The following is a 6,000-nucleotide window of genomic DNA, read 5'->3' as shown; positions in this document are numbered from 1 at the left end:
TGTGTAATGAGTCACAGAGCATATGTCAGAAGTATGGTGTCCAAACAGCAGTGGGCTTGAATGGCTTATCTTGCTGGCAAATGTGTTACATGAGATTTGACCCTTAAATTGAGCACTGGGAGAGATAAATAGGGTAATTAAAAGGACTCCCATACAGTCACAGGAACCTGGAGCCATCTGGTCAAGACAAAAATGAATCAGTAATGCAACTGGAAATGGTCTCCAGAGATCTTTGGGGATTGGTTTAGCATCACTGTCTCTCAAATTGTGGAGCAGAAGAAACTGACAGCAGAGATCATGAAACCAACTCTAATTAACACACACACAGCAAAGGACTCAGAAGTCCTTTCAGACGGAAATGCCTTGTACCTGAGGGACTAAAACTCAGACAATAATTTGAAAGTCCCCCAGCTTGGTAAAGACAAAAATAAAAGCATGTATTGATTGTAAGATAAGCTTGTGAAGGCCTGATACAGAAAAAGCAAACACAACAAAACAAAAACAGAAATCCCATTTAATCAGAATTTAACAAACTAGGGCTTTCAGCCTTAGAGCATTGATTTGCTACCTTTAGTTGAGAAAGTCAGGATCTGACCTATCTCTCTAAGAGATCTCTTTCCTCAACTCTTTGTATCTGTGACAATGTGGATAATTAAAATTACTTGAAACATCAGAGTAAACCATTTTTCTTCATTATTTTCTTTCTCTCTTAAAATTTAATCAAGCCATCTTACCTGCTGCAACTATTATAAAAAGCCATCCTGAGTTTTGGAGATTCAAGTTCAGCAGAGTCATACCATTAGTAATATAAATTAACACACACAAAAATCTGTAAATATTGTAGTGTTTTAACTTGTGGAAAATGTTTTAAAATATATTTTACAAATGTCAAATAGCACTTGCAAGCTTTAGTATTTACTTAGGATTGTTAAACAGTAACTACAGTGAAGTTGTGTTGACCCCCAATTCTGAAAACCCCCCTGCAGCCTGTTATATTGTAGCTTGAGCAGCATGCTTCCACATACATCACAGAAAGCCCAGCTCAAACACAAGTGCTAAGCACTCACTCTGTGTAAGACACTCTGCTTAGGAATGCACGGCAGGAGTACCACTTGCCTACTTAGGAATACCTAAGACATGTGCCTGTCCTCAAAGTATAGATCCTAAAAGGGGATCAGACATTGAGATTAGGAACATCCTGGAAGGTGTTACCAGTGAAGTTCAAGACATGTAGTCTTTAATGACAAGCAGAAGTCTCACTGGTCTCTGTCCTGTGGAACCTCACTGTGCCTCAGTATTCTCACCTGCAAAATGGGAAGTCTAACACTATACAATTATTAGTTTTCTTTTAAAATTAGAATGCATGAAGGTATACAAAGCACTTTGAGTAGCACCTGAAACATTTTAAGCACCTGGGAAACAATTAATTATTATATTTCACATTATTGTTGCAACTCTCTTGTTTGTAGTGATTATTATTTGATCCTCTTCTATACCAACTCTAGTCTGACTGTAGCTTCTTTCTTGCTCCCCAGACCCACATGTTAGTGATTTCAAGGTTTACACAATACCTGCTATTTTCCTGAGACTTTGACCCACTTCTGGGCCCAAACAAGAGACTGCATTTTCTGCAAGGAACCCTGGTTTAGGTTGAAAAGCAGTAGATACAAACACACACACACACACACACACACACACACACACACACAACATTTAATGATAGCACAGTACACACAAAGTGATTGTATGTAGTGCTTTCAATCCCACTTGGCATAAATATAGAAACCCTAACAGCCACTATGTCTGTTTCCAGTCTGTAGGCAGAATGGAGATCTTTAGGATTAGCAAGTGGCAATGGTTATCAGCAACTTGAACTGGTGATAAGGGAGCATTATGAGCAAAGTATACCAAGAGTGACCTTTCTTAAATCCTCTAACAAGTGTCCAGTGTGCAAATGAAGTTTCTGACCAGGTTAATAATATTAGGGGAGAGTATGAGACAGAGAAATAAAGGAAGCAAACTATAAAATGTGGCTCTTACCTCTGCTTGGTCACTACTTTAAGCAGAACATCTGACCATATGGGGTTTCCATTATCAGCAAAAAGATTGTACAAAAGGGTATGTAAGTTCTCTTTCCCTTACAAAAAGACTGTGGTTCCATATGGGCCATGATCCCCCATTGCATCTGTTGGAAGTTATGTTGCACACACACCTACATATCTGCAAACACATCTTCTCTCTTCATACCTTCAACACACTTTCCCTTTCCACTTTTCTGTCAATTTGGGGATTAAGCTAAAATCTCTTGTTAACATTATAATGGAATAATTAAATATTAATCACAGTTGGTTTCCCTTTACTATCATTCTGAAAATCCCTTGCCTTTTATTTTGTTGGAGCCCCACATCCTGGATCCCACGTCTCCATCTTTCCAGTTTAAATAGAAACATTTAGTAGCTATCTGACAAAAATATGGATGCGGGATACCGTTTTGGTCTTGAGCATATGTGACCATGTTCTTATTTGCCTTTCCTATCTAATTGAGTGTCACCTGGATACTAAATTTTGAGTCAAAGATTATCTCCTGTATAAATTTGAAGACTTCTCTCCATTCGTTTTAGCATGCAATATCTCTTATTTAGTAATTAAATGTGATTATGATTAGATGCTCTCTGCCCCCCACTCCTCTTTCTATGAAAATGTAGAATCTCTTTTGCCCCATTATTCTGACATTTCATAATGAAAACCTTTGTTGGGGATCTGTTCCCATGTACACCATGGTGTACATGGTGTTTATTTTGAAAAATTTTTGGAAGCATGACATTTAGATCTGAGACTGTTTTCTTGCATTACTCATTTGATAATAACTTCAGTCCTGTTTCACGTGCTCTCCTTTTCTCTAAGTTCTGTCACTCTTATGCTGTAACCATAAGATGTTCTAGTTTCTTTTCACTTTTTAAAAATATTTCTTTATCTTCTTTTTCTGCTTTCTAGATTTCTTTATTGTCTGCTCATTGGGTTGAACTTTTACATTTTGGCTCCAATTTTTTTTCTATTTCCAGTAGCATTTTCTTTTTCTCTAGAAGCTCCTTTTGCAAGGCATCCAATTTTCATTGTATAAATGTCATATCTTCACTTCATTATATGTATGATTTCTCAAATCATAATACATGTGATTGAGCCCAAGGTTTTTAGATAAATATCCATTGTTGCAATTAAATATTTATTTGCCTGGGGATTGTAAAACTCAATATTTATTAACATATTTCAAGAGTCATTGCAAAGACAATAGTAGTTATGATGTTTGCTTCCTACTCTCTGGAGTGGAATTTTCATAGCAAAGGGATTTATTTACTAACTTCCTGAGATACTTCATTTTTCTGAATAAGATTACAACCTTAGGATTAATTATACCAAGTACAACTGGAAACCCTGATGAAAAACATGGTCACCAGAGACATCTTGAAATTATTTACTCTGACAGATCCAGTTCACTGTAAATACCTATCATGTTAACATCAGCTATTTTTAAAAGAGTCAGTATGAATGTGTGTGCTTGGGAACATGTGTGTTCAGACAAGGCATGGATTTCTTGGAGGCTGCAGAGTTGGTACTGTGTGTAAGAGTCTTTTATTAAGATATGTACCTTACATGGAATAGTAGAAAAATAGAATCATGGAGTGATAAAGAGGTCCAGGAAGCCTGTGATTCTTATATCTAACTGAAGATATTCAAGAGGATCCCTTTCTACAGCATCCTTGCTGCACCAATGTGAGGGGTAAACTCTCTTTATTGAATAACTGAAAAAATTTGAAAAGTCCTCCTTGCTTTCAACCAGAGACCTATTTTATTGATAAATCTTGTATTTTTTTATTCTTTCCTTTCCCCCTCAACTTCCCCTTTATTCTTTTTTGTGCTAACATTTAAAAAGTTTCTGATGTGGCCATAAACAATCACAAAAAAATAGAGCCACAATGACATTTTCACTAAAAATCTGAGAGATTAAGCAAGTGAGGTTTATGGAATTTGTATCTAAATTCTAGGATACTCCTAATTCATTGAAGTTTCCTTTCACCATTCCAATGGAGACCATAAAGTTTGGTGTAAGTGCTCATGTACATGGGCACTATGTGTGTGTAGGTGTGCATAACTATGTATGTATACGTATGCATGAGTTAGTCTTACTTTGTTACAGGAGAAACTGGGTGAAACCAAGGTATAAGTAGGAACTCTGGATAGGGATATTAGAAAAATATTCAAAAACTGTTCTGGTATTATTTCCAGATTTGTAAAGAAAACTATTTACTGCTTCAATATCACCTATAAAAAGACCCATGCTTCTTTTCTTATTTAGGTTTTCTTAACCTCCTCAAATTCTCATTATCCTAAAATCCTCATACACCCTCCAAATGGAAACCTTATATTATGCCTTCATATTAGAATGTCGGGCACTCAATGTGTCACTTCTCCCAGAGGATTTCACATTAAGAAAGAAGATTTATAAGGATCATTCCCAGCCTAAAGTATCAATCATGATGAACTCTCACACATCGATGCTGGATACATTACTTGAAAGTATATTTCTTGGAAATATATTTTGGAAATATATTTTCAAATGGCATCTCCATATTCCAGTGATTGTTGGTATTTCTTGATCTACATATATTGGTTCGCCTTGGTGAGTTACTTTGGGTCTCTAGCCTTTATATAAAATGAAAGTGATAATAATGATAATGATGAAGAAGAGGATGCATGGAGTTGAGGGTGACCTTATGGCAACCTTTCCCAACTTACAGATACTTGGAGCCAACTACCAAAACACAAGAACTTTATTACTTTGGAGGAAAAGATATAAAGTTGTTAGGAATCTTAGTCCACAACTCAGATGTGCAAGACAGATCAGGTTCTTCTTCTATAATTAAACCTAATTTGGATTTCAAATTCTCAATCTTCAGAGTGTTGATCTTAATCAAATCAGTTTCCCTTGCTGCTTCTTCCAATTGTTTGGGAGGGCATAAATGGTGCCAAGTTGTTAGAAGAAAGGGTACATCTGGACCTTGATCATTAACCAGATAGGTTACCACTAAAATAACCTTTACCTCCATTGGCCTGCCTCTCCCTTTTGTTCAATGATTGACTCTGTTGTAAAAATGCTATACATAGGCAATATTCATGTCATACTTTTGGGTCAGGAAAATTGTCCTTGACTTCTATGTCTCAGTAAGACTACTTTGGCTATTCTTCTCCAGTCTTTCCTTACTTTGCACTACCTTATATCCCACAAATTTATCTAGCATTTTCTAACTCTCCATGTTTTTCACTAGGGTATAGATTCCATGTTCCTCTCCGTGTAACTATGATATCTATGCTTTCACCATTTCCCTCTGTTTCTTGAAGGTCACAATTATTGCTCTATTTCAGTATATTATTCCACCAAATTCTATCTATGCCCAGTGTCTTCTCTTTATCCCTAAAGACAGACTTCTAAAATATAAACATTTGTGACTCCAGGACACACAGATAAATATTGTGTTGAGGTTTGGGATTGGAAGGCATCAAAGGTGACACTAGAGTACCTTTTCCAAAAAGTATATAACATTTTAAAGCTACTCCTCAGTTCATATGATATAAACATTTGTGAAGCTTTGGAGATTACTCACATCAAATCTTTTTCCCTACTTAAACTGTTATATCATCTTAATTTTCCTCATGCTTTTTCTACTATGTAATTTTCACTTTCAGTTTTGATTTACTTACTCATCTATCTAACCACAACTGTTAAATGTCTATAGTCTAAAACATTTTAAAAGTTTTGTGCATTACCTTTCTACAGTCACACTATGCCTCTGTATGTTTACATATTCACATAAAGGACATGAAACCACCTAGGACTCTGTGTATTATTGACCAGAGGCAAGTGGTACAGTGACAAGGAGACATGACTGCCAGTCTATAAGATCTTTTTCCTATTTGAGTACTTATCATGTAGGGCACTGGTAG

The sequence above is a fragment of the Sciurus carolinensis genome, unplaced genomic scaffold, assembly GCF_902686445.1.
Source record: "Sciurus carolinensis unplaced genomic scaffold, mSciCar1.2, whole genome shotgun sequence".
NCBI lineage: Eukaryota > Metazoa > Chordata > Mammalia > Rodentia > Sciuridae > Sciurus > Sciurus carolinensis.
The sequence above is the reverse complement of the archived record's forward strand: the minus strand, read 5'-3'. Positions refer to the sequence as shown.